At 41.0% G+C, this 6,932-nt stretch overlaps 1 pseudogene; it reads right to left on the bottom strand.

The window, feature by feature from the left end:
- Positions 1–4,844, bottom strand: part of LOC112221199 — a 25,705-nt pseudogene extending 20,861 nt beyond the window's left edge.
- Positions 4,845–6,932: the final 2,088 nt, after the last annotated feature.

Raw genomic sequence — 6,932 nt, 5'->3', positions numbered from 1 at the left:
AATACATATGCAGTACCAGACACTTGGAAAGTACCAGATTCCTCTGTAGCCACCCTTTGCCTTGATGACAGCTTTGCACACTCTTGGCATTCTCTCAACCAGCTTCATGAGGTAGTCACCTGGAATGCATTTAATTTCAGGTGCCTTGTAAAAATGTATTTGTAGAATTTCTTTCCTTCTTAATGCGTTTGAGCCAATCAGTTGTGTTGTGACAAGGTAGGGGTGGTATACAGAATATAGACCTATTTGGTTAAAGACCAAGTCCATATTATAGCAAGAAAAACTCAAATAAGCAAAGAGAAAGGACAGTCCATCATTACTTTAAGACATGAAGTTCATTAAATTAGGAAAATTTCAAGAACTTCAAGCGCTGTGATGAAACTGGCTCTCATGAGGACTGCCACAGGAAAGGAAGACCCAGAGTTACCTCTGCTGCAGAGGATAAGTTCATTAGATTTACCAGCCTCAGAAATTGTAGCCCAAATAAATGCTTCACAGAGTTCAGGTAACAGGCACATCTTAACATCAACTGTTCAGAAGAGACTACGTGAATCAGACCTTCATGGTCGAATTGTTGCAAAGAAACCACTACTAAAGGACACCAATAAGAAGAAGAGACTTGCTTGGGCAAAGAAACACGAGCAATGGACATCAGACCGGTGGAAATCTGTCCTTTGGTCTGATGAGTCCAAATTTGAGATTTTTGGTTCCAACCGCCGTGTCTTTGTGAGACGCAGAGTAGGTGAATGGATGTTCTCCGCGTGTGTGGTTCCCACCGTGAAGCATGGAGAAAGAGTAGTGATGGTGTGGGGGTGCTTTGCTGATGACACTGTCTGTGATTTATTTAGAATTCAAGGCACACTTAACCAGCATGGCAACCACAGAATTCTGCAGTGATATGCCATCCCATCTGTTTTGTGCTCATCATTTATTTTTCAACAGGACAATTACCCAACACACCTCCAGGCTGTGTAGGGGCTATTTGACCAAGAAGGAAAGTTATGTAGTGCTGCATCAGATGATCTGGCCTCCACAATCTCCCGACCTCAACCCAATTGAGGTGGTTTGGGATGAGTTAGAACGCAAAGTGACGGAAAAGCAGCCAAAAAGTGCTCAACATATGTAGGAACTCCTTCAAGACTTTTGGAAAATCATTCCAGGTGAAGCTGGTTTAGAGAGTGCCAAGAGTGTACAAAGCTGTCATCAAGGCAAAGGGTGGCTACTTTGAAGAATCTCAAATATATTTTGATTTGTTTAACACTTTTTTGGTTACTACTACTATGTGTTATTTCATAGTTTGTATATTTTCACTTTTATTTTACATTGTAGAAAATTTAAAAAATAAAGAAAACCCCTTTTAAATGAGTAGGTGTGTCCACACTTTTGACTGGTAGTGTATATATTTTTTACACATTTATTTTTCTTGGCACAAAACTACATCCATACTTCCATTCATTTGTATGGATTACCTTTAGACGAGGCCCTTTTCTATAGAGTGGTCATATTAGTTTTTAGGCTAAACCATTCAAATGCTACAGACGTTATCATGAGAAGACCGATTTTCGGGTCTGACAAACAGCGCTGTTGCTCTGCCACTTTCCACCGCAGATGCGGAAGGGCGACAAAGGCGGATGTGGTGGATTGAGATGCAGCCCACGCAGAATAAACAGATATCTTTAGCTTAAACTGACAGATTTTGATGGGGAATTATTTCTGTTACTTAGAATGACGCGCCAGTGCATCAATAAGGTCTAGGGGGGTAAATTTACGTTATAGGCAGTTATCATGATATACTTTTTAAAGGGACTATAAATGGTTTGTATGCAAGGCATAACAATAATCATAATCATAAGCATAATCATATAATAATGCATATTATAGACATTGTGTGTGGGAAATGTGTTCTTCAAATGAAATAGTATTATTACACTGTGGTGTGGAAGCTGTACTGTATCCCATAGAGTCATACTCCTGACACCCCGTAGCCATCTTCTCTGTCTGGTAACAGCACCTCCACCTCCCCTCCATCCAGAAGTTGGGGTAATACTTCAGGAGTAGTGCGTTGCACTTGGTCTCTTCATGGCAAGAGAGAGAAATTAAATAGAGCGCAAGACATGGAGGCTCAAATGTGTCATAGAGCTTATAATATAATGTTGATAATACTCTTAATGTTATGTGTTGATTTTGCTGTCGTCTGGTATATATGTTATGGTATATATATTATGGTATATATGAGAAGACTCAGCTCTGAGAGATTCTGTGTAGTATTTGTATTATGGGTTTAAAGTTAAACGTGTTGTCATCCATAACTGCTGCTCACCTTTCTTCAGAGCTCGGACCCATCTCTGACGAAAGTCGTTGTCCGGGGCGAAGATGTACAGTGGGGCAAAAAAGGATTTAGCCAGCCACCAATTGTGCAAGTTCTCCCACTTAAAAAGATGAGAAAGGCCTGTAATTTTCATCATAGGTACATTTCAACTATGACAGACAAAATGAGAGAAAAAAAATCCAGAAAATCACATTGTAGGATTTTTAATGAATGTATTTGCAAATTATGGTGGAAAATAAGTATTTGATCAATAACAAAAGTTTATCTCAATACTTTGTTATATACCCTTTGTTGGCAATGACAGAGGTCAAACGTTTTCTGTAAGTCTTCACAAGGTTTTCACACACTGTTGCTGGTATTTTGGCCCATTCCTCCATGCAGATCTCCTCTAGAGCAGTGATGTTTTGGGGCTGTTGCTGGGCAACACGGACTTTCAACTCCCTCCAAAGATTTTCTATGGGGTTGAGATCTGGAGACTGGCTAGGCCACTCCAGGACCTTAAAATGCTTCTTACGAAGCAACTCCTTCGTTGCCCAGGCGGTGTGTTTGGGATCATTGTCATGCTGAAAGACCCAGCCACGTTTCATCTTCAATGCACTTGCTGATGGAAGGAGGTTTTCACTCAAAATCTCACGATACATGGCCCCATTCATTCTTTCCTTTACACGGATCAGTCGTCCTGGTCCCTTTGCAGAAAAACAGCTCCAAAGCCTGATGTTTCCACCCCCATGCTTCACAGTAGATATGGTGTTCTTTGGATGCAACTCAGCATTCTTTGTCCTCCAAACACAACAAGTTGAGTTTTTACCAAAAAGTTCTATTTTGGTTTCTTCTGACCATATGACATTCTCCCAATCTTCTTCTGGATCATCCAAATGCTCTCTAGCAAACTTCAGATGGCCTGGACATGTACTGGCTTAAGCAAGGGGACACGTCTGGCACTGCAGGATTTGAGTCCCTGGCGGCGTAGTGTGTTACTGATGGTAGGCTTTGTTACTTGGTCCCAGCTCTCTGCAGGTAATTCACTAGGTCCCCCCGTGTGGTTCTGGGATTTTTGCTCACCGTTCTTGTGATCATTTTGACCCCACGGGGTGAGATCTTGCGTGGAGCCCCAGATCGAGGGAGATTATCAGTGGTCTTGTATGTCTTCCATTTCCTAATAATTGCTCCCACAGTTGATTTATTCAAACCAAGCTGCTTACCTATTGCAGATTCAGTCTTCCCAGCCTGGTGCAGGTCTACAATTTTGTTTCTGGTGTCCTTTGACAGCTCTTTGGTCTTGGCCATAGTGGAGTTTGGAGTGTGACTGTTTGAGGTTGTGGACAGGTGTCTTTTATACTGATAACAAGTTCAAACAGGTGCCATTAATACAGGTAACGAGTGGAGGACAGAGGATCCTCTTAAAGAAGAAGTTACAGGTCTGTGAGAGCCAGTAATCTTGCTTGTTTGTAGGTGACCAAATACTTATTTTCCACCATAATTTGCAAATAAATTCATTAAAAATCCTACAATGTGATTTTCTGGATTTCTTTTCTCATTTTGTCTGTCATAGTTGAAGTGTACCTATGATGAAAATTACAGGCCTCTCTCGTCTTTTCAGGTGGGAGAACTTGCACAATTGGTGGCTGACTAAATACTTTTTTGCCCCACTCTATAGGTAACAGTTGTCGTGGACAACCTGTTGAGACATTTATGCATATTTGACAAAACTGTGTCATGGCTTATTTATAAATGAACGTCATTGTAAAGTGTTCCCAATGGTCAGTAATTAGCATTCCAGTCATTAGCATTCCAGTAATTAGCATTCCAGTAATTAGCTTTCCAGTGGTCTTACCTGGAAGGGGTACTTGTTGCTGTAGGGGATTGGGACTTCACTGCACACTATCTCCACACACTTGATCCTGGAGAGCTCAATGCAGCCTTTCTGGCTGGGCTTTTTCTAAAGATGAATACAGTTTTCTATTAACATCTTCACAACTTACCATTTGTACATCAAACAATACAACCTCCATAAAGCAACTGTCATGTAAAAGTCATATTCCTTCATAACTCAATATCTGATTTAAAAAATTACACTGCTGAACTGTAAAATGTAAAATAATTTCAACTAAATGTAATTCTTGCCAGCAATTATTAAACAAACAAACCACACAATTGATCAATAAATATTGTACATGCCCCAGGGCGCTGTTCAGAATAAATCAGGTCCTGGGTGTCCAAGACAAATCATCTTTCCTTGTAATTGCAGGGCGACGTACTTCACTTCTGTTGAGGTTTCTTGATGAGAGTCCTCTTCAAGATGACTGTGGGGAGCATAGTGAACACAGATACCTGGCTAACATTGAGAGACAGAGAGAGAGAGAGAGAGAGAGAGCGAGATGGGCTGTAGAGTTAGACTGAACACCTATGGAGGAGTGGAGAGAAGGAAAAGAGTGTTGGGAGTTAGTGTCGTGTGAGTTTCCGGTGTAGACATAGGTAAACCACTTCCTTGAGCATGACAGATAGAAAGAGACCAACTCTCAGACACATACAAACTCATTCTGCAAAGATACACACTCAGACTAAGATGCACACACACACACACACTCCACACAAGTCAAAACATCACAAACTGCATGGGTGCACAGAACCACAGGGCCTGAGAAGCTCTCTCCCCAGAAATGAGGCTAAACACACACTTACAAAACTCAAAACTGCCAAACTAATGAAAACATTTGAGTAAATGAGTGATACAAAGTATATTGCTTCCACACCAGTGTGGTTCTTGAGTTAATTAAGCAATTAGCATACCCTCATGCTTAGGGTCATGTATGAACATGCTGGGCAGTCCATTATTTTGCCTACCATGACTATGCTCCCATAGGATGACAATACCCCCATCCACAGGACAGGAGTGGTCACTGTATGGGTTTATGAGCATGAAAATGATGTAAACCATATACCATGGCCCTCTCAGTCACCAAATCTCACCACACTTATAGGAGATTCTAGAGCCACGTCTGAAACAGCGTTTTCCACCACCATCAACCAAACACCAAATAATGGAACTTCTTGTGGAAGAATGACATCACATCCCTCCAATAGAGTTCCAGATACTAGTAGAATCTGTGCCACGGTGCATTGAAGGTGTTCTGGCTTGTGGTGGTCCAACACCCTATTAAGACACTTCACGTTGGTGTTTCCTTTATTTTGGCAGTTACCTCCATATACACACAATATACAGTACAGGTAACTGACTAAATAAAGGAGATGCCTGATTAAAGGCCCAGTGTTTTATATATATTTCCCCACCATGAGGTTGGAATAATACTGTATAATACTGAAATTGTGAACATTTTGATAATGCCCCTTTAGTGTAAGTGCCGTTTGAAGAGACCAGCTGAAATTTAAGCTTGTTTAGGTGGGATGGAGTTTTGGCCTGCCTGGTGACGCCACCAGGCAGAAAATAAGTTAATAGACCAATAAGAAAGAAAGTCCCAAACCTCTCTGCCTATAACAGCTAGTTTTGCCCTCCCCACTCAGACCACACCAAGACAGTCCGAGCAAAATTATTGCTTGAGAAATTGCTCTTCGCTGAGAAGCTATTTTTATTTATTTTTGACCATTTATTTTTTTGCATACGTTTTAGCCAGTAATTCTGCAAGTAGCACTCAACAGGCCAAAAGTGGTCCAGGAAAATTACTGTGTGTACATGATGTGCCTCTTGCTAGCTGTCACTCATATGGCGAGAAGCTGAAGCTCATTGGATGAACTCAAATTGCTAGGGGCTGGTCCAGGAAATTGTTTTGAGCTTGGGATTTTGTGGCTAATTGCAGTAAGACTGTAAAAATGCTCGTAGTTTATGCACGTATGAATTGCACATTGACACATCCAGCTCAAAGCAGGAGGTTTAAAAAATATTTAGGAGTCACCAAAGTTCTGGAAGATGTCTTTAATTGTTAACCAGAAATGTTAAAATGCCTATTTACTCTGTTCCATCTGACTGCGCAATGCACTGTTTCCTCAGCCCAGCCAGGCAATTTATAAACTTGATCTCCACAATAAAAAGCATCTAGACATTATCTCAAATTATCTGCACTAACATTTAGTTTTCAACAGAGGACATTTGTATAAACCTTGCTGTCTGTCTCTCTGACATTTGCAACACTATTTCAATATTAAAATGCGATCTCCAGCTTTCGCATAGACAGGCAGGCAGCTTTTCTCAGCCGGTTGAAATTATGAATCTGCATAATTTTTATGGACATATGCAAAGACAAATCAATAGAAAACAGGTCAAATAAAACTAAGTGCAGCTAGTCTGCAGCAGTGGCGACCCATCATTCAGGGCACCTGTTCAGCTAAAAAAAAAGGGAAAAAAGTGTTGCCTGGTAAAGACAGATAGAACAATGAGCCAGATGTTTCACCGGAAGTATACATCTGAAGCTTCGGGTTGGCATTTCCATTCACCACCAAATGTGGTGATGAGAGGAAGCCAAGTGGCTGGCAGTAGGAGAAGATGGTGGTTTCCACTAGTTACCACAAACACAAAGTTCATAAAAAAACTAAAATGAGCTTTGGGACGTCCCTACACAACTCACTGGGCACAGAAGTCAATTCCTTT

This window comes from Oncorhynchus tshawytscha, linkage group LG21, assembly GCF_018296145.1.
Source record: "Oncorhynchus tshawytscha isolate Ot180627B linkage group LG21, Otsh_v2.0, whole genome shotgun sequence".
Classification (NCBI taxonomy): domain Eukaryota; kingdom Metazoa; phylum Chordata; class Actinopteri; order Salmoniformes; family Salmonidae; genus Oncorhynchus; species Oncorhynchus tshawytscha.
The sequence above is the reverse complement of the archived record's forward strand: the minus strand, read 5'-3'. Positions and strand labels throughout refer to the sequence as shown.